Here is a 25,759-nt window from a genome sequence, read left to right as displayed (position 1 = left end):
AGCTAATTAGTCACATGCCTCTTCTTATCTCTCATTTCAGGGGGTGCCACACATACCCAACTTCCCACAGAGAGGCATTCCTCCTAGGTCAGGGTCTCAGGCCTGTCCCTCTCTCAGAAGCCGGCCAATATTCCAGTTTCCAATGGGTGGCATCAGGGGGAGTGTGAGTCCCTGTTAGTCTCCGAAGTGATATCCCAGAGGGGCAAATCTCTTCTGAGTTAGGTAAAGGACTCATGGACGGTTAAGTCCAGTCAAAGGCGACTATGGGGTTGCAGCGGTCATCTCACTTTCAGGCTGAGGGAGCCGGTGTTTGTCCGCAGACAGCTTTCCAGGTCATGTGGCCAGCATGACTAAACTGCTTCTGGCGCAACAGGACATCATAAAGAGTTCCAGTGCACAAGGAAACACTGTTTACCTTTCCGTCGCAGCGGTACCTATTTATCTACTTGCACTGGTGTGCTTTCGAACTGCTACGCTGGCAGGAACTGGGAACTGCCGATCTTCTGATTGCCAAGCCCAAGAGGCTCAGTGGTTTAGACCACAGTGCCACCCACATCCCCACAACCCCATATGACTCACCCACAGAAGGGAGAGCTGTTATAAACTTTTACCAGAAGCTGTTCCACTCTCAAGATAAAGCTCAGTGTCGTCCATGGGTAGGCAAACTAAGGCCCAGGGGCTGGATCCAGCCCAATCGCCCTCTAAATCCGGCCCATGGATGGCCTGGGAATCAGTGTGTTTTTACATGAGTAGAATGTGTGCTTTTATTTAAAGCTGAAAAAGTTTGCTGACCCCTGGTGTAGTCCATCTCCAGCCACTCCTCTCTCCCCAGCTGCAAATAGTCAACCAGCACACCTGATGGTATACAGCAACAACATTGTGCCAACTGCTTTATAAGAGCAGATAAAAAGAAAATAAGAAAAGCGGACAGAGAGAAAAAGGTTAAAAGAAAACCATCAACTTTCAGCAGCCAGAAACACCATATATCCAGACACTGGAGAGACCTGTCAGGAGTAAGCATGGACCAATGGTACCAAATAGTATGGGAAACAGCCCTACTAGAAAAATTAACCAATAAACTGAAACTGACACGGGGACAAACAGAAGAATGCTCCCCTTTATCATATCACAGCCCAACAAGACAATGACAATAATCCACCAACAGCATACAAATCAATATGGCTAACCTGATCCAAAACACCCACCCACCCCACTCAAATACGAAAACAAAGATCACCACAGCCAATCACAAACAAACAACCACACCCTAGGCCAACCCCAACCTCTCTCACCACCAAAGAAACACAAATGAACAGCAGAGAACCTGCATGAGCAACGCTGACACCAAACCCTACATACATTAAGCAAAATAGAAACACCCGACCCCACCCCCACCCATCTTCCCCCCCTCCACCCCTTATTTTCCCCTAATGTCTCAACAAATGAAACTGATTAGTAAAAATGTTACATGGAAAAAATACGAGAGACATTACACATACTTCTGTAAAACAAGAAAAACTTTAATTAAAAAAGAAAAGAAAAAGAAAACCATCAAAGTCCCAGGATATGTCAGAAGGCACATGGGTCCACCACCTTGATGAGACTAAGGAGGTCTATAGTAAATGCCTGGATTGGTAACCAATTATTATTATTATTATTATTATTATTATTATTATTATTATTATTATTAAAAATTGGATACTGTCCTATACCCACAGGTCTCAGGGCGATTCACAATATACCACATACATGTTGCCTTTTTTCCATGAGAGGAGAAAGGTGGGGTATACATGTAAAAATAAGAAAAATAAATATGGTGGTCTGCCCTTGTTGCAATGAGGAGGCATAGATCTGAAAACATGTAGCCAGCGCTGGATCTTGGATGCTGAGGTGAAACTGAGAACGATTTCCATTATCAGGGCCAATGTTCATGGTCCCAGATAAGTCCAGAAAGGTACTATGATCAATGGCATCAAATGCCACCAAGAGGTCTAATAGAACCACCTCTCTCTCCTTCAGGATGATCAAGACTATTTTGGTGCCAAAACCAAGCCTGAAACTGGATTGGAATGGGTCCAGACAAATCATGTTATCCAAAATCATCTAGAATTGTACCATGGCTAGTGCTACCTCAAATACCAAGGTGGACAGATTTGTGACTGGCCAATAATTATGATCCAAAAAATCTTTCTGAACAACTGCCTCTTTCAGAGTGGCTGGGACTCTTTCCTCTCTCATAAAAAGGCATTAATTATGTCCTGGACTTCTCCTGAGCTATAATTTATACTCTGACAGGCGGGTCTTTTACTCATAGGGAGAATAACTGATTAAAAATGTAGCATCCACAGTAGTCTCCAATGCAACTGAAGTTAAGACAGAGGGTTTTTTATATATATATAAAAAACATTAAAGATTTAAGTTGAAGAGGAGAGATCATTAGTGGTAGCAAGATATAATGCAACCCTGAGTAGTTAATAGCCAGAGGTATTTGCTTGGCCATTTTTCACTGATAAGGAGCATTTTATATTGCAGCTGAGGGCAGGAGCTGACCTTCCTTTTTGCCTTTCCAAATGTTATTAGTTCAGTCAGACAAGAAAAAGAAAAAGAAAGGAAGAAAATTCTCCGAGATGCCCCTAAGGGTTTGAGACAGTAACTAATGGTCTCCTGTCTTCTTCTGGTATTATACTATGAGTTTGCTGAGCAAAATTGCTTCGAATTGCCTTTCTGCTCCCCAATGAATAAGTATAGCAGCCCATGATTGCAGCACACCCATATCCCTGCAGTTCTTTGGGTGTCCAACATAATCTGTGATAGTGTAGAAACAGCTGCTGTGTCCAGGAAAAAGATGGAGTATAAAATATGTACTATTAATAATAATTTGGTGTGTGCGGGAGAAGCCATCCTTAGGAACAAAATGTGCCTTCCCTCCCTTGGTCACAGTTACATAAATACTCTACAGATCAGCATGGATTACTGCCTGAAGATCCCAGCAGAGTCTGTACCTTTATTTATTTGTTTAAAAGATGTGCAACTCGCTTTTCAGGGTGCAATGTCCTAATACAGTGGTACCTTGCTTTACGAACTTAATCCGTTCCTGAAGTCCATTCTTAAACCAAATCAGTTCTTAAACTGAGGTGTGCTTTCCCTAATGAGGCCTCTCGCTGCTGGTGCCCTTCCACCGTTCGGCTTCCGTTCGTAGACGGAGGTAAAGTTCTTAAACCAAGACACTATTTCTGGTTTTCCAGAGTTTCTTAAACTGAGGTGCCACTGTACTTACAAGTCTCTAAAGCACATCATATAAAAAATGCAGTCATTCATGTCAGCATGACAGCTAATTTACTTATTCTTTAAGTACAGCCCAATTTAGCAAAATAGAGGAATAAAAAAGTATATATATATGCTATATATACAGTGCTTTTTTCTGGGGGAGCACAGAGGTACGCATACCCTGAAACATTTTGTGAATCTTTGTACTTTTGTCTATTTACTGTATTTATTTTTCCTGATTTGAACTATAAAATTGTGATTTTCTTGAGTCAAAATAAGAGTACATTTTTTAAAAGAAAAAAGCACTGTACACACACACACACACAGAGAGAGAGAGAGAGAGAGAGAGAGAGAGAGAGAGAGAGAGAGAGAGAGAGAGAGAGAGATATCAGCACTGATCAGACCATACTGTACATATTTCCCTATAAAGGGAGTTCAAATGTGTGGGGCCATCACTGAGAAAGACTCAAATAGGTGGTCCTTTGTATAGCCTGGTCCCAAACTGTTCAGGGCAAAAGTAAAAAACCAGCACCTTCAACTTTCAGACAGCCAAAATAACCAATACAGAATAGGTAGAATACAGCGTTCACCATCATGGTACCCTTCCGATAACTGGCGCTGGTGGGAATTGTAGTCCAAAACATCAGGAAGGCACCAGGTTGGTGAAGATTGGTAGAATGAGTGCAAAACTCTCAAATGTGTTCGAGGTACCACATTCTGTACCAGCACAATTTTCAAACCATCTTCAAAGGTGCATAACCAAGGCAGACATCACTATGGTTCGATCTGAGTACTCATCATAGTGATTATTAGTAAATAATCTAAAGAAGGAAATGGGCTGTTGGGAAGATTTCTTAATATTTATATTTTATTGAAAAATTTTAGTGGACAAATAAAGTGAAAGAAATGGAAAGAAAACGAAAATGAAAAGGGAAGATGCTGTTTCTTGGTCATTTAAGCTGAGGTGGTGGTAATGGTGAGATGAACAACAATGACCATGGCAGGAATAGATATCGATTGACAAGTCCATATACTTCCACTGTGCATCTGGATGCTTCTAAAGCTTCATTTATAATATGTTACCTGGAAGAGCATGAGGATTCTATCTTCAAATGTCAAAGTTCAACATTTTACAGTAAAACTGGGAAGAAGTTATTATGGACAAAGGTGTATCAGAAAATGGGCTGCTAGTATGGTAGTTTCACTGGAGGAAAGCTCATTCCAAGTCCATGCATTCTAAATAAATTTTGCCCTTGCCCTGGAAATAACCTCCCAGTAGACCATGTCTGATCCTAGTATTCCCACTAGTTCCACTTCCTTTTCAGGTAGTCTCTGGAAGAAAGGCATGGATAGGATCTACCTGACAAGGGGTGAGCAAATCTTCAGCTCTTTCTACCTGATAGATTAAGCCTGTTCCAGGCCAGCCATGTGGTGGGATATCTGGAGATGGAAGCTGTGAGAACCCTTATCATCAACCAGCAAACTCACAGATCTTAAACTACCTGTTTTCATAGCCTGACTCAAGCAAGACATAAGGAAATTGACCATTGTCTACACCTGAGAATGGTAGGCCTGAGATACACCTGAGAGACAGACCTTCTCCCACAAAGAGTTGCCTAGACAGTGAGATCATCTGAAGAGGCCATGCAAAACATTCTCCTTGGATGATTTCATGTTTCCAGCATATGCTAAAGACCTTTTTATTTACTCATACATTATCAAAGTAATGATATAGGACAGGTAGATTATTGGTCACGGCAGAAAGTCTGGAACTGTGTATTATATTATTATTTTTTAACTAGTTATATTATTCATGGTCTGTTTTTGCTTCTTTGTATACCACTTTGGAACTTAAAAATATTAAAGCAGTCTAGGAGTATTTTAGAATAAATAGAATACCAGGTCAGACCATTGGTCCATCTCGTCCAGTAATGTTGACTGGCAATGACTTTCCAGGGTTTCAGACACAGAGCCTCTCCCAATCTTTCTTGCAGATGCTGGGGACTGAACCTGGAACCTTCTGCATACAAAGCAGATCCTCTGCCCCTGAGCTACAGCCCTACCCCATTATCGGGGTTGCTACCTGGTTCCCCTTTCCTGACCTGGCACATAGAAATCCAGCCTTTTCTCATGACTTATCTCCACTCTGGGCAAGCTTCTCCTGCAAAGTTTAGATTGCATCTAAAAAAGCACAGGAACAGTACCAGGCAAAATGAGGTAGTGGCACCCATTATCTTTACTCAGCTACAAACATTTTGTTGGCAAGAGTGCTATCGACAAGGGGAAAGCTAGACTTTTGGGGGTTTTTGGCAGCTTGATCTACTTGTTAAAAAACAAACTCCAAGTGTGTTATTGTTGTTGTCTCCACTTTGGCTTCATTATTCACTGATGGAAAGAATGAGAAACACCTTATTATTGATAGCAGCAAGTGCTTTTTATTTTGATGTATTACTTGTACGTAAGTAATCAATGCACATGGCAAGTACCTGTCTATAACTTATCCTATACTATCCCCATTCCACTACAACTTTACAAAGCATCTAATATCTCATGTTGCATTCCGTTTAAACTTACAGAGAAAGGAGTGTTCCCCCCACCCCACCCCAAATGCTCAGTTTTCAGACATCTTGCTAAAGTTAATGAGGCAGTTCGATCAAGGCTGAATTCTCAGGATGTGGTCAGTAACGTTCCCAGACTTCAGAGCAAAGTGATTCAACAAATTCCTTGTGTCTGTCTTCTTGTTAAATAATGGTTCAAAGACAGTAAATTATGATAAGGTTTCATCTTTGACAATAAACTCTAAGGGAAAGTATCTGTTTTAGTTAGGTAATACTGCCATCTAGTGCTGTAGGACATGTTCAAGAAATGCTTCACATAACAGTCATAATATGAAACAGTGGTCTCAATTTTGCAAGTGCCAATTATCTATTATTACCTATCCATTCTTAAGGAAATCAGCCCTGAGTGCTCACTGGAAGGACAGATCCTGAAGCTGAGGCTCCAATACTTTGGCCACCTCATGAGAAGAGAAGACTCCCTGGAAAAGACCCTGATGTTGGGAAAGATGGAGGGCACAAGGAGAAGGGGATGACAGAGGACGAGATGGTTGGACAGTGTTCTCAAAGCTACCAGCATGAGTTTGACCAAACTGTGGGAGGCAGTGGAAGACAGGAGTGCCTGGCATGCTCTGGTCCATGGGGTCACGAAGAGTTGGACACGACTAAACAACAACAGTAGTAGTAGTAGTATTTCAAGTATTTATATTATGCTTTTCACTGGAAAAGGTCTAAAAAGAAGAGCAAACAAAAATTAAACTCAATACAAGTTAAATACAGTATCTAAATAAAACCTCCACATCCATAAAATAAAATATGATTGGACTCACCCAATACACTTCCACACATTCAAGATGCATACAAATGCCACACCCCCATACATTCACTCACCCACTGCCACAAACTCCCTCACTCTCATGACCCTACCCCTATCTGTGTGGTTTCTATATTAAGTTACCAAACCCCACAGGCTGCAGACAAACAGGAACCAATCTGGACCTATGATGTGAGAAACAAGCTTCAGTTGCATTGATGTCAGTGGAGCTTACGTAAGCCTTTAACTGGACACTTCTGTCTCACTGATTTCAACAAACCTGCTGCAACTTCCAACTACCTCTTGCCAAATAGTTCCCTGTGTTTATTGACCATGTTTATGAGATGCTCTATGGAATAGAATCAAATTGAATAATGGAGCATTCCTGCTAACTTTAACAGGATCGAAACAGCCAAATCCAGTAGCAAGTAGGGAATGGTTATTCCACCAAGTAAGCAGGGAAGTTTTTGTAATCAAAAGGCAGTTGGCTCATTCCTTTTAAGGTATCAGTTTGCTAAAATATATATTGAGGGTATTTTTAATATTACCCTGCACTGGAACCAATTTTGAGCCCATCCTGTCCTTCTTTCAAGGAGCCCAGAGCTAGATATTAGATAAAAACAATCCACTCAGGTAGATTAAGCTGAGATGGGTCCAAGTTATCTCATTAACCAAGCTGATCCCTATGTCTCAGGTGGCAGATCGGAAGGGGGTGGCAGACTGGCACCTCCTCAGCCAATCTGCTGCTGCTTCCAAAGTGCCAACTGCCACCATTTTGTTTACTGTCTGCCTGCCCTCCATTGCTTAGTCCAGTCCTCCAGTCAGGTCCCATGTCAGCATCACAGGGCCATTGTGATGATAAAGTGGAGGAGCCATGAATGCCATCCTGAGATCTTTGGAGAAAAGGTGGAGTTGACAAATCAACACAAAGAAATTATGTGCAAGCATTTACAATGTAGGCAAATATTCCACGGTTGTTTCAGAAGTAATGACTCGTGTTGCTTTGCCAAGCTACCTTTTATATTGTTTGGTAAAGAAGAAATGTATCAGCTGCCAAAATGTAATTCCAGCCTTGACCTTTCTTGTCTCCAGGCCATTGTCTTGTGAGCTGCCCACCAGTCCATCACAACTGATTGATTTCTTAGTGTCAGCTGGAGAACTTTAGAGGGGGGGGGGACCATATCCAAGATAATAGCAAAACAGGACCCTAAAGCCAAGTTCTCACCTCCAATACAATGTAATTAAATTCCTTATCCCAGTGTGTGTGTGTGTGTGTGTGTGTGTGTGTGTGTGTGAGAGAGAGAGAGAGAGAGAGAGAGAGAGAGAGAGAGAGAGAGAGAGAGAGAGAGAGAATGAGAATCATGGCATGAACCCATTATTGCACTACCGGTAATTTCCCATTTGTTATAAGCATTGCAGCAGAATGCAAAAAATGACAACCCCCATTCTAAATACCCTTTTCAGCACAAATTCATTTCGAAACCATTCATTTGGAAAGCATTTTTTTAGAAAAAGAACCAACCCCCCCCCCCAAGCATTACAATTCCAGGGACCCATGGGTCAGGGATCAGCCAGCTAAATTTCTGTGTGACTCATCAGTGACAGAAGTCATGCCCAACTAAGTGTTGCTGGTTAACAGAAACCTTTTAAAAATATATATATGCAAATGTTTTTTGGAAGCTTGTGTCACAGCATCTGACCCAACACCACTGTTTCCACTTGAAATTACATAAGAAGAAGCTCGTGTTACTGCAGCGAGAGGATCAGCCTGTGCCAAGGAAGAGGGCGGGGAGCCACACTGGCTTTTTAAAGCTTGTGCAGAGCACTTTGCCTTCACATCAAGGATGGGGAACCGTTTTCAACCGGAAGGCCACATTCCCTTCTGGTGGCCACAATCCAGTGGTCTCCAGGGCCAGATGCAAAGGGGGCAGAGCAGTGAATGTTAATTTTACCCAAGCTGATTTTTAAAAACACATTCGCTCACTCCTCTCTGTTCTCCAGGCAACCAAGAGGCATTATCAGGGCTCAAGGACACCATCTGGGCAGGAAAAAAACAACCAAGAAGAGTGCAACACACAGTCAGAGAGAGTTACAGCCTGGAGGGATGGAGGTTGGCTGGGGAGTGAGTGCAGCTTGGACTTTAAAGATAACCCTTAGGATTCCTTCCAGGCTACCCTCATTCCCCAGCTACCCCCCATCTCTCCAGGCTGTAACTCTCTCTGACTCTCGCTGAATGTGTGTTGGCCTCCAGGCCTGAGATTTCCCATCCTGCTTTAAATGACTGGTCCCAAGATATGGTCCACCATTTTGCTGAAGCTAAGCATGACTGGGTATGGCCAGTGCCTGGAACCACAGCCCCTTTGGGTTCCATGACTGTAGAAAGGCAGGATATAATGGTAAGATAAATAAACAAATGGACATTGTATCGGTGTCAGGAAAGCAGACCTGACCGTTTTCAGAGCACCACAAGAGCAGCTCCATCCCACTTATGGCTATTGATCCACCTGGGTAGGGTCTAAGGATGATTCTCAGGGCAGGATGGAGAGGATCCATACATCAGCCCAGACTATTTGCAGGAAATGTATATGGCAAAAAAAACCCCTGATGATCTTCCAGTGAAACTGAGATTTGGTGGTGGGCCATCCACTCTTTTGTGTGCACAGAGATTGCCTGCAGCAAAGGCAATGGCTTGGGCCTTATTTCTCACAAATGGAACCCCACTCACTAAACAGGGTTTTCCTCTCTCTTCCTTTCTGCCAAAGTCCCCCTGCAGAGGGGACCTTCTGGAATGGCTTGGGGTGCCACACAGAGGTGAAGCAAGGGAGTTGGCAAAGGCCAGATGGATGCAAGAGCTCAGAAAAGCTCTGGTTTTCCCCTGCTTCATCCCACATGGACCAAGTACCTCCAAGGCCACAGACTGCAATTCTCACTTAACTTGCTTCTGTTTTGAGCAGGACTTAAATTATGCCACATGTGACCCGCTTGCAAAATATTTAAGTCTGGTGTTCTGAGCCTTCAAAGCTCATATTGTGTGTGTGTGTGTGTGTACATACACACACACACAAATAATGTTTTGAGCATTGCAGTGGCGTGGGCTGTTCTATGGCAGGTGAGCAGTCAATTTCTGTGTCATCCTTCCTTTTCCCCTGCTTTTCAGTGTGGAATTGGGTTTTATCTTGCACAGAACAGGGACTTCATTCTGTCTGGAGTCTAAAAAGCACATTAAAGATTAAGCCCCAAACATTAAGGGGTAGCTTGAAGCTCAGAAGGAGAAGAAGTAGGTGAAAGCCTCAAGGGAGATTGCTGTCTTATCTGTCCCTTCCCAGCTATATTTTAAGTCCACTCAAATTTCAAACCTTTCTTAATCTTGCGCTTATGAAAAAGTGGATAATGGGGCCTCCATCTCTTGCGACGCATGTGTCAGATTTGTCATCGAGGTCGGTGTTTTTCATCATAACCCGCAGTCTTGCAACATATCTGGTGTTAACATTTCAGAAATGGGTAACAAATCATTTAACAGCTGGTGGGAAATGCTTCGGAATGATTGGAACTGTATCGACATCAGAGTCTTTCCCCAGGGGAGTCAAGGGCATCGGCACTGATGCTCACAGGAGAGATCATTATGGCTCAGCATGCACCGTAGCTCCCAGATGTTTGGAGATTGTATTGTAGAGACTTAATCCCTGCAGTGCACACATGTGGCCTGCTCTGATTGCTGGTCACACCCATTTTTCAAGGTGTTGCAATGTTTCGAGCTGAAGTCTCTGACATTAGTTCCGAGAAGCATATCTAAAATATGCATGCGCATTTGGGCATGACAATAGCCCGTGTATGTCTGTTGAATGATTCTTTTTAGTGAACGAGAGAGTAGGGGGAGGGTCAGAAAAAGTTTTGTAGCTGCTTTTGAAAATATTGTTTGTCCCCGATACAGTGGTACCTCGGGTTAAGTACTTAATTCATTCCAGAGGTCCATTCTTAACCTGAAACCTGAAGCACCACTTTATCACCACTTTAGCACCACTAATGAGGCCTCCTGCTGCTGCCACACTGCCAGAGCACGATTTCTGTTCTCATCCTGAAGCAAAGTTCTTAACTCGAGGTACTATTTCTGGGTTAGTGGAGTCTGTAACCTGAAGCGTCTGTAACCCGAAGCGTATGTAACCCAAGGTACCACTGTATGAATGAATTAGCTTTATTACGGTCTCAGACCAGGATTAAAAAAGCATATAGATAAAATAGCAGTTAGAATTTTTTAAACCGATAATTGTTAGAGCAAATGAGGACAAGGAAACAGGCATAGGATAAAACATCTGGATAAAATACAAGATTAAACACGGATAGTGGATGGATAAAAAACTGATAATTAAAACAGATAAGAACTAAAAACAAACAAGGACACACAGTTAAAACAACTGTAAGAGCAAAAGAACTAAAAGAATCGGAGTTAAAACAACTATAAGAGGCTGCAGAGTAGAAGCCTCTTAAATAGAGGACACTCACAACATTAGACACTGCTGTGCAGATATGGTTAAAACAGACAATTAAAACAATGTACAACACTAAATTTAGCAACAATGTACAACAATAAACTGTCCCAGGGAGTTGACTCAGAATCATCCATGAGCCGTGTTTGGGGATTTTCATGCCGGACTATTTTGAGTTGGGCGATGGTCTGCGCCTACAGATCTGTACACAGAATCTGGCGACCACCCAGGTCATCTTCCGACCTTTGCCTAACAGCAAAAGGTCAAATTTTTGCTTTTGCGGGAGGTCGGCGAGCCTCACCAGTAGGGGATCCAAGATCTTACTACATGCCTCTTTATAAAAGGGGCATCTAAAGAACAAGTGTTCTGGGCTTCCTATCTCTCCCAATGGGCAGGTGCAAAGTCTCTGAGCATACGGGACCCTTCTAAAGGCTCCATCCAGGACCGGTGAGGGAGGAGCTGAGCTTCTGGCAAGTGTAAAGGCCCTTCTTGCATCCCTAGATACGAGAAAGAAGAGATATACTGCCGGTGCGGACTATAGAATTTCTCCAATTGCACAGTCCTGCTGTCTCTCGGTGTCTAATATTCTTTGCCTGAAGCCCAGACTTAGAAGGGCTTGAGGGGCAAAACCCAGTTTCCGGAGGGTGTTCAGGACTGCAGTCTGCCAGCCCAGGTACCACTGTATATGGATGGTAGGTTTCTGGCCTGACATCAGCACGCAGCATGATGGGGCAAACCATCTTTTTGTCTTCTCTTTTCTTCCCCTCGGCCTTTTTACTAGAGCAGCACTCAGCTACTGTCCTCATGTCCTGTGTTTGGGCTCCTCATAGGCTTCTGCTTGGCCACTGTGTTAAACAGGATGCTGGACTATATAATCTTGGGTTGGATCCATCAGGGAAGATATGCAAACAATCTGACCTTCAAATCGCACAAAGAATTTTGCAGCCATATGGGAACTCTCAAACTGGATTGTCTGGGAGTTCCCTTATGATGAATTCTGTAGCCACTCATATCTCCTGAGAGCTACCAGACCCGATTCAAGGTGTTGGTGCTGGTGTACAAAACTCTGATTTACTTGGGACCCAAGTACTTATAGTAGTGTTTTCCTCAGTACCCACAGGGCTTTTGCAGTGGTGGCACCCTGGTTACTGAATTCCTTCAATATGGAGATCCAACTGTCTCCTACACTGCTGTCATTTGGGTAACAACTTGAAACATATTTGTTCGTTCAGGTCTTTGGAGAAGAGTTCAGTAATGTCTGCTGCATTGTATTTTATTGTTGATAATGATTTTAATTGTTGTTTCAGATATGTTATGGTTGCTGTGAGCCTAGATCCTAGGATCCTAGAGGAAGGAGAAAGGGATACAGAACCAATAAATCAATAAAAAATATTGTCAAGCAAGCTTTTTGCAGTTCTAGCCTTCAACTGCACTCTTAAAGGCAGCCTCATACAAGCAGGAATTTTAATTGCCCTGTCTCTTTTCTGCCGTTACAGAAATCGCTGGGAAACCGATAATGCAAGCAGGCCAACACAGATAGCGCCACGGACAACAATCTGAGAAAAGTTGAGAAAAATATATACAAGCTTGCCAGTTTAGACTGCAACATTCCCAATCTGCTTCAAAGAAAGAAAAATAGTTAGTTGTTATGAGAACAGCTTCCCAAACCACATGTTACTGAATAAGAATCAAGGCTATACTCGCCACTTGGACATTCAGACTCAGTTTATGAGACATTTAGATTCAGTTTATGATTCATGGATGAGTCTCCATGAATCATAAACTGAATTTATTGGGTTTTAGCAGTTTTAGAATCTGCTCCCATGGCCTGCGGATCTTCCCTCAAACTATGCCATGGTGTTTTTGCAATCTAAATATACCCATTTACCTAGTATTAAATGGCATTAACTTTGAACTAAGAGTAGTTTACCTCTGAGTGGACGTGCCTAGGGTAATGATGCAACTGAACCAGTTGGCATTGGACCAAACCTTTACATTATATAATTGCTGATTTGTGCATTGCTTATTTGTGGTGCCAGTCTTCACACACTAGGCCTATCAGGGCTGGCCCAATACATTTCGCTGTCTGAGGCAGAGCAGCAAATAGTACCATCAGCACCACAAGTCAAGGTGTACAGTAGAGAAGACCCTTCAAGCTATTTTGTGACAGAAAACCCACAAGCACTTCTCTCCCAACCTGGCAATAAAAACTCAGTAACAACAAGTTGAGGAAGAAATTATTTTCATGACACCCACGTTCAGCTGCCTGAGGGAGCCACCTCACTCACTTTAATGATAGGGCCAGCCCTGCAATATGCCCATTTTTCTTTTGCTATGGTGTGCACATATCATCTGAAAACAACTAACACATACAGAGAAAGAGAGGAAAATTAGTGGTGTAGATCTGTGCACAGAAAAGGCTGTTGGGCATTGCTTACTGAGGGCATCAAAATTATGAGCATGCGTCTGTGTATTAAAATTTGGTACATACACACACACAAACAGAGGTCATCCTGTTCACCAGAAACAAGTCTGAAAACAGGACAGTTTGCCATCTCCCTTTTGAAATGATCTGAACTCTATGTCATAATTACCTATGTATTAGTCTGCACTAGATAAACCACACGTGTGACAGATCACAGGGATTGGGAAGACCAGCACCCTTATTTTCAATCTTGAAGTAGCTTCGTATTGGGGGAAGGAGAATTTTCACTGGCATCTTCAGATGTATCTGTACTGAACAATGCAAACTAGTGTAGGAGGTACTTTAGGGAAAAGAAAGACATTTTAGGAAGATTAGCATTTCTTCATTAGTTTGCTTTTATTTTCATTTTCATTTTAAATATTCATGGCCCTAACAGGCCTTCAAAGCAGCTATCAGTGAATGAAAATTAATATATAATAAGCATAAGATTCTTTTTAAAAAATAAATAAATAAATGGCATTGGCGAAAGCCCTAGAGGAAAATGATGGGACACAACCACTACCCAGACTTTAGATGTTGGTAACTTCTAATGAGATGCTGACTTTCACACCCAGAAACCTGAAATTTCAGCTATTATCCAGTATGTGTAATGCAGTCCTGGGAATTTTTACTCAGAAGTCGAATCCTGCTCAATTGGGCTTACTCCCAGATAAGCAGAAGTGTAAAAAAAAAGAAAAAAAGGAGGAGTACAGCCTTTGTCTGAGAAGTCACATGACTGACTGTGTACTCAAACCCTTTAGCCCAAGTTGAGTTGACCTGACTGCAGGGTGACATCAGAACCTGGCAGGTCAATCACAGAGAGCAGCTCTATAATCCACCTTTAAATTAACCTCCAACCTCCTAACTAAACTAAACCTCCTAACCTCCAAGTTTAAACTAACCTCCTAATCTCTAAGCAGCACCATGTTGCTGTTTCTAGCTGCCATTTTTATTTCCCAAAGTGCCCCTGGATGATCTATGTGAGCCATTGTGGGAAATTAAAATGGCAAGTAAGCCCAGTCACCCAGCAAAGCTGCTACCCACAGGGGCAGACTTCCATCTTTCAAATTTCAGCCGCGCCCTATGCGAGCTCAAAACTCAGCACCCCCCACCTCTTTGCCTTCCGTTCTGCTCAATTCACTATGTCAAAGAAAGCTTCAACTGCATTTATGTATGCAACCACAGCGGCAAGGAATCTCTATGCACAGAAGTGGAAGGATGAGGGAATACCCACAAAGGAAGAATAGCTGATGAAAACCTTGGAGTGCGCAGAAATGGCAAAACCTACGACACTGATAAGAGACACAAATTTAGATCTCTATGCACAGAAGTGGAAGAATGAGGGAATACCCACAAAGGAAGAATAGCTGATGAAAACCTTGGAGTGTGCAGAAATGGCAAAACCTACGACACTGATAAGAGACACAAATTTAGATTCCTTTAAGGAGGACTGGAAACCTTTCCACATGTGAAGTTGCTTTCCATATGTGAAGTCCACAGCGGGGTTTGAAGTTTAAGGGGGGAAATAGCAGAACATATTAAGAAACCTGTTAAAGAGGATGGAAATGGATTTGGTGGGATTATAAAATGCAGTTGTCTGAAATTTTGATTACAAACATCGATGGTGGGTGAGTGGGAAGTTATTAGTAATACTGCCTTAAATCTGTCTCTGCTACCCATAATTGCAAAGTAAGGCCAACAGGGCCCTGAAGGGAAGGAAGGTGACATCAACGGGTGCTTTGCCCAGAGACTCCTCAAAGCTGGAACTAGCTCTGCCCATCCTAAGTCAGGAATGGGGAACCTGTGGTGCTCCAGCTGTTGTTGGACTTCAACACCCATCAGCCCCACCCAGCATGGTAAATAGCTAGGGATGATGGGAGTTGAAGTCTAGCATTGTCTGGAGAGCCACAGGTTCCCCACTCCTGCACAAGCATCTTATGACACAGAAAAGCAAGAGACCGTGTTGTAGCTCCTCTTCGCAACAGAGTTAACCCACATTTTGGAGAGGAAATAGTACTGTGTGGAGGAGACTGAGCTGTTGACTTGCTATTTGTCTGTGCTAAATAAACCTGAAGCTGCTTTTCTGTAAGTGGCCACTGGCTTCCAGTGACTAAAACATCCAGTTTTTGCCCTGGATATCAGCAACGCTTTTGGGAGAGAAGGCTTATTTCCTCTCTGGGAACAGAACGTCCATTCACCTATCTGAGGGTAGCCATATTCTGCCTACACCATATTTGTTATTAGGAACATAAAAGGTAAAGGGACCCCTGACCATTAGGTCCAGTCGTGACCGACTCTGGGGTTGCGGCGCTCATCTTGCTTTATTGGCCAAGGGAGCTGGCGTACAGCTTCCGGGTCATGTGGCCAGCATGACTAAGCAGCTTCTGGTGAACCAGAGCAGCTCACGGAAACACCGTTTACCTTCCTCCCGGAGTGGTACCTATTTATCTACTTGCACTTTGATGTGTTTTCGAACTGCTCGGTTGGCAGGAGCAGGGACCGAGCAACGGGAGCTCACCCCGTCACGGGGATTCGAACCGCCGACCTTCTGATCGGCAAGTCCTAGGATCTGTGGTTTAACCCACAGCGCCACCCGTGTCCCTTTTATTAGGAACATAAGAAGGGCCTATTGGATCAGGCCAGTGGCCCATCAATCCAGCTTCCTGTTCTCACTGTGGACAACCAGAAAGCTGTGGGAAACTAGCAAGCGGGACCTGAGCACAAAAGCACTGTCCCCTCCAATGGTTTCTAGTAACTGGTATTCAGAAGCATTGCTGCATTTATGGATCAGAAAGGCTCCAAGGGAAGTGCTTTTGTTATTTGGACCAGCTGCGTTTCATTTTTAACTTTTAAAATCTCACATCCAGTCCAGGAAACATCAGAAGGGCTGAGGACATTTTCAAATTACCATCCCGAGACACAGGAGCAAGCAAGATAAAGCGAATAGATTGTCATGTGGGAATTGCACTTGAGTATTAAATTGTTTCCAGAGTACGCCCGTTGCTAAAAAGCAATTTAATTCTCATCACATTTTCCTAATGACACTTTCCCCTCATTATCTGCTTGATCCTATTCTTCAGAAGTTTTGGCCATTCTGATCATTATTTTAAATGCACTCGTCGCATCCAGCTAAACTGACTCGGTTCCTCCCCACTTGCCTGCTTTTCTTCCATTTTACACCTAATTTGCAGCATGACCCAATAGGTTGAATCTTGTCATTAATAAGACTTGGCAACAGTTACAAGAACAAAAACAAAAATGTATCTTCTTTCACAGCACTTTTTGTTTCCCTATTTACTAGGGCCATAATTGTACACCTTGCGTTTATAGATAGTAGAGTGGTGGCAAATTCAGAAGTGTGGGGGCCCCAAATTCAGAAGTGAGGGACTCTGCCTGGGGCAGAGCTTTGATGGAGAGCTGTTGAGCTTTTTAGGGAAATAACGTCAAAACTTCCTTTGCTGAACTTTTGAGGCTCTGCCCTCCTGCAATGCCTAGGACTCCCAGCAACTCCCAGCCCTGCAGCTCCCACTGCCTCCCTATGATCCACCCCCAGCTTCCGGTGCACCCTGGCCCTCCGGCCCTGCCTTCCTTTGCTACTGTAGTGGCAGCCAAGCCCCCTCACACCCACATCCCTTCTATGATTAGACAGTCTTCTATTCTACCTTATTATTGTACAAAAATAATAATCTGGGGTATGCAACAACATAGACCTTCATGGGTTGCCTTTCAAGTAGACCTACTTTGGTGCGTGCACATGAGCAAACAATTTGGGGTGCTCCAATACCTTCTTTTGGGGTGACTTCAGTTTTTCCACAGCTACTGCACGCTGAGTCCCTACGTGCATCTACGTAACGATCTACCACAACGCCAAGATCCCTTTCCTGGTCATTCACCACCAACACAGACCCCATCAGAGTACAGTATATGTGGAGCTGGGATGTGTGTGTGCATGTGTGCATCTCTATTTACTGCAATGTGCTTCATGCATTGAATCACATTTGCCGTTTTGTTGTCATTCCCAGGAAAAGCAGCAGTACAGCAGTGGCGGTGTGTGTGTGTGTGTGTGTGTGTGTGTCTGTGTGCTGAGGAAGAACAAGTGCCTGGATGCTCCTAGCAAAGGTACACAAGAGCATGGCATCATACATGTAAAACATACATGGGCATTGACATGGTAAATGGATATCCAACTTAAGACACCCCGAGTTGATCTCATTGCTGCTTGTTCCTGGTGTTCATGGGGAAGGAGAGATTTTACCCAGGGACATCTTGGTTCATGGCTCTCTCTTTTTAGCCCAGTGGTGGCTAATCTGCAGCCCCCAGATGTTGTTGAACTACAACTCCCATCATCCCTGAGCTTTGACCATTCTGATTGGGGCTGATGGGAGTCCAAGAACATCTAAAGGGGCACAGTTTCCCCAACCCCATTTGAGCCGCTAGACCCTGCGCAAGCTCTGCTCTCTTTCCCACTGCCTTTGGAGCCTACATGTTCAGCAATCGCTTACGAAAACACAGCTTGTGAAGCAAGTGACCTTCATCAATTACAGGCCTTTGGCTTTGCTGTATCCATAACTCTGCAGCTGTGTCACTGTGTTTTTGCTCAGATGCTTTCCCTTCTCCAAGGTTCGTTTTCCTGATACTCCCACATCAAGAGCTAAAAGATAATTCTCCCTCCGCCTGCGTGTCTTCCGCCCTCCTCCACCTGTTTGATATCTGTAACTTGCATCAAGGCTATGTGAACTCTTCCTCTCTCATCAAGGTCCCCGGTTTAGATTTCTCTCTTGAAGGCTAAATCGCCTCTGTACAGAACTCCCCTTCAAAATAAGGTTAAAAGAAGAAAACGGTCTCCTTATTTGAGCTCCTATGAATTAAAATTGCAGCTTCCATGAAGGTTACTATGTATTTTCCCTCAAATAATTTTTCCAAAAATAAGCAAAAATAAGTTTTGCATATGTCATTAGTTAACAGATGAATCATTGGTTTTATAACTATAAAATTGTAGAATCTAAGAAAGATAGAACTGGAAGGGACCCCAAGTGTCATGCAGTCCAACCCCTTGTAGGAATCACAGCTGGCTTTAAAGCACCTGGCTTCTTCCAAAAAATCCTGGGAAATGTAGTGTGGTAAGGGTGCCGGGAAGTGTAGCTTGGTGAGGAGCAAACTACAGTAAGTAGTTTCTGCTGGATGGTACTTGTGATCTTATGGGTCTTAATGGTTCTGAGAAACATCCATCTAGTCCAGAAATCCATTTCTGACAGGTCAGCCATAACCTGGCAAGATGGAAGCCAAATGGAAGCCTTGTGGTTGCGTGTTCTGGACAATGTTGTACTACAGCCACCCCAAATGGAGCAAGTGCACAGGTTGGGAGTGCTCTCTTGGGCTTGCTGATCAGAAGGTCAGTGGTTCGAAACCCTGCGACAGGGTGAGCTCCTGTTGCTCTATCCCAGCTTCTGCCAACCTAACAGTTCAAAAGCATGCCAGTGCAAGTATATAACGAGGTACTGCTGCGGTGGGAAGGTAAACGGTGTTTCTGTGTGCTCTGGTTTCCATCACAGTGTCCTATTGGTTTTGTCCTGCTGGCCACATGACTCGGAAAGCTGTCTGTGGACAAACGCCAGCTCCCTCGACCTGAAAGCGAGATGAGCACTGCAACCCCATAGTCACCTCTGACTGGACTTAACTTTCCAGGGGTCTGAAATATACTCAGAGTCGAGAGTGGATTTCATGCTCTTTATTCAGCTCATAGTGGTGAGGAGGGAATGGAAGTCCCCTCAGAGTATCTGCTTTACATACATTATTTACACAATGGGCTGCACGTGATTGGCTAATTCCGGAATTCTCCTGTAGGCCAATCAGGTTGTGGATTCACTTCTATCTGGAGCTGGATTGGGTGGCTCCTGCCGACCAATCATACTGCTGCATTGTTCTAGGACTAATCAGACTGCTGCATTTTGAATCCTATTGTTCTAGGACCAATCAGACTGCTGCATTTTGGATCCTATTGTTCTAGGACCAATCAGACTGCTGCAGTTTGGATCCTATTCAACTCAGTACATAACAGGGTCCTTGATCTTTACCTTTTAACTTTTTGCCATCAGCCCTCCTCAAGTGGCTGCAGTGGAAAATAGTTCATTTTCTTAGCTTCTGCTGGTGTGCAGTCAACAACTGGTCTTTGACACAGATGGCCTAGCCACAGTGGCCTATGAACCTCAAGACCGGATTATCATAGTTCACCCTGTGTGGGGCTGCCTTTAAGGTTAGCCCAGAAGCTGCTGGATGGCACTTCCTTCCCCAAACACATAACACTTCTCTGGAAGTGGAAGAAGGCTCCCTCTACTTCAGAACAGTGGGGCATGGTAGCTGGGTCAATTTCTGTGCTGGCAGCAGATGGGATGAGGTGGCACTAACCTTTCTTAGAATAGGAAAACAGAAACATAGAAAGCTGCCTTCTACTGAGTCAGACCACTGGTCCATCTAGCTTAGCGCTGTCTATCCTGACTGGCAGCAGCTCTCCAAGGTTTCAAGCATGTGTCTCTCCCGGTCCTACCTAGAGATGTAGAGCAGAGCACTAGCACCTCCTGGCCCATCTGCCTGATGGATAGTCTTGCCAGGCTACACACTTGTTACCTAGAAGTAACAAAAGGCTCTTGCTTAAGCTCAGACAACAGGGTGCAGTTGTCACTGTAAGGAGCTGTGAAAGCTGTCTGAAGCCTTAATTGTAATATTCAGGCAGAGGGCCTCCTCGGTAGTGGTGCCCACCCTGTGGAATGCCCTCCCATCAGATGTCAAGGAGATGAGTAATTCTATAACCTTTAAGAGGCATCTGAAGGCAGCCCTGTATAGGGAAGTATTTAAAGGTTTAATGTTTTATTATTTTTTTAATATGCTGGAAGCCACCCATATTATTATTATTATTGTCAGATGGCTGTTACGGTTGCTCGAGAGTAACCAGGCAGGACTCCAACCTGTCTTTTACAGGCTTTATTTTGGTGCAAACTATTTACAGTGAAGAGCATCATAAGTACATGTCTGACTCAATCGCTAGCAGAATCCGGGAGTGGCCTTTTTTTGTACCTCCCCCAACATTAAAGTTTCTTTACCCCCAACCGTTTCCGCCCCTCCCTGCACCTCGACTACTGCGCAGGATGGGTGATGGCAAGGGCGTGCTTCCCTCCTCTCCGGCTTGCTCAGGAGCAGTGTTAAGGCTCTCACTAGCATCCTCTGGTCCCTGCACCTCTTCTCCACTGGAGGTGGGGCTTTCCTCCTCGCCGGAAGAGGAACTGCTTCACAAGATTTTCGGAGGCTTCCTGTAACACAACTGCCCTTCTGTCTCTTGCCTCTGAGCCGATGGCAGTTCCCTGACTATTATTATTATTATTAAGGCCGATGCAATTCAGTGCACAATGCAGTACTGATCTTGCATAGTCGACCATGCCCTCAATGAGACAAGGTGTAAAAAACATTAGTGCCAGGGATACCTTAGGTTCTGTGTGTCCTTTACAGTTGTGTAAAGGAGCCAAGGTAAGATTATGCCATTTTTGCCAGTGCTGCATGAACAGCCAAAGATGTTGAAACGCCTTCTTCCATAGATGAGGATTTAAAAGGATAGAAGAAGCTCACCACTGCATCCATCTGATCATCCTAGCCCAGTGGTTCCCAATTAAGTAAGTACTGCAGAACCCTTGTTTTTCAAAAGCCAAGCCATGGACCCCCTACTTTTTAAAATGTTGATACCTCTGTTGTAATTTTTGCTATGTGATTGGTGCCATGGACACACCTTTGGGTCCCCAGGCCACCAATTGGGAACTACTGTCCTAGCCAGAATCTGCATTGAGGAGTGAGTCACATATATCCTATAGTTAATAGGAACTTGTCGTTGTCACAGGGAGCATTTAATATGTTTCTGATTCTTTCAAAGCACAGTTCAGCTGAGCTTCCCCTTTTCTTTTGTCTGCCCCTTTCTTGTGCAGGCTTTCTCTGGGCCCAGTGGAGAAATTGCAGATGGAAGAGAATACAAATTATATTTTTGCATTCTTCTAGCTGTTACACTTCAGATTCACAATACCTTGCTTGTTTTGTTTTCTCCCCCCAGCGCTTCCGGGCCATCTGCATTTGTGCTACTTACAAAGAGATCTGGGCATCACTTGTTTATGCATTCCATGCCTCCACAGCTTTAGATGATCTAACAGAAAACCAGAGTGAGAAAGCAATGTTCTGATAAGCATGTAACAAAGAACAGTTTCAAGCTGGTATACTCCTCACATTTCACACTGTATGTACACAAAGATATGAAGCCTTTTCTAAACACACACACTTTTTTTCCCCTTTGGCTAGGCTTCCATTTCTCATAAACAAAAGAAAGGTCTCGTTTTCTCCAGGGTTTCTTTTAAAGATCATGTGCTATACAGGTGAGATTTGGCCCTTGAACTATAAATTAATGAACTAAGAATAATTACCATAGTCTAGGTTTCCACTCCTATTCACTCACCTGGATTTAAGAGAAAGGGCTGTAGCTCCATGTTAGAGCACATGCTTCTCATGCAGAAAGTCCCTGGTTCTATCCCTGGTGTCTTCAGGTAGGGCTGGAAAAGTCCTGCCTGAAACCCTGTAGAGATTTTACCAGGCAGTGTTGACAATACTGAGCTTGATGGACCAAGGGTCTAACTCAGTTTAAGACCTAGTATGCTGGCAGTGTGGGCACAACCTGTTTCTTGCTCATGACCTCAATATTCTTCTAGCGTAGGGGTGGAGATACACCACCTCGCCCCTATTCAAAGGCCGGCCACTTCACCTGTGTTGAGAGACAGCTCTAGCCAATCAGCTTGCAAGGTGGGTGTGGCCGTGGGCCATTTAATCTTGGTGCAGCCAGCCAGCTCCCTCTTCCTTGCCTCTTCGTCATGTCTCCCTGCCTGCCCACCCTCTTTTCATGCTTTGCTCTGAGATGACCTTGCTATGGCAATTGTCAGTCGCCATGTTGTTGTGGCTGGATAGGAATTTTTTCCACTTGGCAAATTGGCACTGGCCATTTGGCTCCCACCTACCTAGTAGCAATTGTCACAACTTTTGTGAGGTTAGGCACTGGGTATGCCTTTGTTTGGTTGGAGGGGAGGTTGTTGCCTTCTCCTGCCCCTCCTCAGTAAGGGTACCCTGTTAAAGGGATCCGGGGTGTGAGTACTATCTGAAGCTTGGGCGTGGGCTAGGGCCATGTCACAGCCCCTACAGGGAGCCCTCGAGGTGGTGCCACCATCTGATGTAAGTTATAGGGCACCCCCCATCAGTGGTTTACCCTTCTGTGGACTCCCTGTAGATGGGCAGGAGTCAAGATACAGCCTGGCTTCACCCCAGTGCCTAAGCCAAACCATGCACATCGTAATCAATAAAGTTGTGGCCTATTTGAACCCATAAACCAAAATATTCCGTGTCAGTGTGATTTATTGTTCTCCTGGGAACTTTGTGGCTCGGGTGTCTTGGTGCACAAATGCAGGAGTGCTGAAAGTCTTTGGCCCGCCTTTAACTCCCTTGTCATCATTATGCAGCACAAAATAATGTATACTCTGATAGGGCATGCTTTAAAAAAAATAAATTAGCCTATAATATGTGGTTTGTTGCAGGCAGAAATCAAAAGGTTAAGACATTAGGGCACCTGGAAGTGCGAAGAAAAGTGCCAGCTTTCCCCAAATAATAGCGGGTGGTGCTATTGGTTAAACCACAGAGCCTAGACTTGCCGAGTAGAAGCTTGGCGGTTCGAATCCCCGCAACGGGGTGAGCTCCAATTGTTCGGTCCCTGCTCCTGCCAACCTAGCAGTTTGAAAGCATGTCAAAGTGCAAGTAGATAAATAGGTACTGCTCCAGTGGGAAGGTAAGCGGCGTTTCCATGCACTGCTCTGGTTTGCCAGAAGCAGCTTAGTCATGCTGGCCACATGACCCGGAAGCTGTACGCCGGCTCCCTGGCCAATAAAGCAAGATGAGTGCCGCAACCCCAGAGTCGGTCACGACTGGACCTAATGGTCAGGGGTCCCTTTACCTTTACCTCTGGTTATAATAGTTTGAGTGACGGTCTAAGATATTCCCAGCCATCCATAAAGCAAGCCCAACCAACCTCACAGGATTATATATAAGTGACTTGAGGAACTATATGTGGCATATACTATATGCCTTTCTCAGCTCCTTGGAGGAAGGGCAGAATAAAACAACTTAAAATATCTGAGCTTTCTTTAGGTCAGGGTTTGAAAACTTGTGGCGCTTCAGATGTTGTACTCCAGTTCCCATCATCCCTGACCATTTTGGCCATGCTGGTTGGGGCTGATGGGGGTTAACAATGTCTGAAGGGACCCAGTTTCCCCAACCCTGGTTTAAGAGGAGAATTGTCCCACAAATGTGAAGGAATCACATCTTCTCCTGCACCTCAGGACAGCATGCTAGTTTGTGGGGCACAGGACAGGCTGCCTGGCACACCCAGGTCTCTCCTCCAAGAGAAGGAAAAGTCAAAGAGATGCACACAAGACAGCATGAAGGGACAGTTGCAGAGCTAAGTTCTGAAAATCATCTTTCGTGAGAACTGAACTTGCTCATTTTGGGCACTATATGATTCTCAACTTCGAATGTTACAGAGGCTCCCTACATGTTTCCACTTTAGAGCTTGAAATCCCAGGAAGTTTTCTCTGCCTATGTGGTCTTTGTGTATGCAGCCATCATATATTAACACTTTGACCTTGCAGTTCTGACTGCTTTAAAATCTCTCCAGCCCAATACCGTGCATATCTTGTCCAGAAGAAAGTTCTCCTAAGTTCAGCAGGTCCCTCTTTCAGATAGAGTTTGCAGCTAATGCAGCCAAGTTGGAGAAAAGCCCACCTGGCCTTTAGCAGCTGCATGAAACTTTCCACAGCAGGCTGATAAACAGTATCATCTACCCTATCAAGATGTGGTTAAAAGCACTTCAATACTAGCTTGATAAAAAGTTACTGACCTTCGCCTTTCTTACAGGGCTGCTGTGATGACAAAATAGGGGCCAAAGAGCCATGGACACTACCCTGAGCTCAATGAAAGAAAGGTGCAATCCTGTGCATGTCCACCTAGAAGAAAAACCCACAAAGTTCAATACGTTTTAGTTCCAGCCAGATAAGCGGGTATATAATTGCAGCAATAATGACAATGCCATTTAATATATCTTGGTCTTCTGCAATAAATACCCATAACAGCTTACCAAAAAATTTAGAAAAGTCAGTATACATACCCTCCAACATTTCTCCAACATTGCTCTATTTCATAATAATGATGATGATGATGACGATGATACTCTGGGTGACTTCCAACACATATACAGTGGTACCTCGGGTTACATACGCTTTAGGTTACAGACTCCGCTAACCCAGAAATAGTACCTCGGGTTAAGAACTTTGCTTCAGGATGAGAAAAGAAATTGTGCTCCGGTGGTGCAGAGGCAGCAGGAGGCCCCATTAGCTAAAGTGGTGCTTCAGGTTAAGAACAGTTTCTGGTTAAGAACAGACCTCTGGAACGAATTAAGTACTTAACCCGAGTTACCACTTTAAAAGCATAATAAAACTATATAGGGCTGCCTTCAGATATCTTCTAAAGGTTGTATAGTTACTTATCTCCTTGGCTCTGGGGTCACATAACTCCATACCCTCCAACATTTCTCCAGTGAAAATAGGGACGTCCTAAGGAAAAGCAGGACCTTCTGAGATCAAATCAAAAACTGTGATGGCTTCTGTAAATTTGGGGTGTCCCTGGAAAATAGGATATACGGTCTGCTGTATATAAATTCATAAACATGTTTCAAGAGCTGGTTAAAAACAACAACCACAACCCTAAGATATCTTTGTAATAAGGATCTCCTAGTCAAATCTCACTTTATCAGCAACTATTAGAGTTTCTGGAATTTGCAAAAGTCACCTTTAGACTGCCTAAAATCCTTCACCAACTGTTCATGAGTAGGGGCACCATAGGCCACAATCACAACACAAATTTAAAGCCATGCATTTGAAACCACTTTAAACAGTCATGGATTCCTCCAGAGAATTCTGGGAGCTGTTGCTTGTTCAGGATGCTGAGAGTTGTTAGCTACTCCTGACAGAGAACTGCAGTTCCCAGCATTCCCTGGGAAAGGGGGTTGATTATTATACCACTCTAGGAACTGTAGTTCTATGCAAAGTAAAGA

The 25,759-nt window shown here is 43.9% G+C and overlaps 1 long non-coding RNA gene across 1 annotated transcript in view; it reads right to left on the bottom strand.

Moving 5' to 3' along the window:
* LOC309370779 overlaps positions 1 to 22,324 on the bottom strand; it is a 41,287-nt gene extending 18,963 nt beyond the window's left edge. The window contains exons 1-2 of the long non-coding RNA XR_014168687.1: positions 22,070 to 22,324; positions 21,647 to 21,763 (exon numbers count right to left, since the gene is read on the bottom strand). This is a non-coding gene — a long non-coding RNA (uncharacterized lncRNA). The remainder of the gene's footprint in view (positions 1 to 21,646; positions 21,764 to 22,069) is intronic.
* Positions 22,325 to 25,759: the final 3,435 nt, after the last annotated feature.

The sequence above is a fragment of the Podarcis melisellensis genome (genome assembly GCF_964234715.1).
Source record: "Podarcis melisellensis genome assembly, chromosome: 5".
NCBI lineage: Eukaryota > Metazoa > Chordata > Lepidosauria > Squamata > Lacertidae > Podarcis > Podarcis melisellensis.
This window is presented reverse-complemented; position numbering and strand designations above follow the sequence as displayed.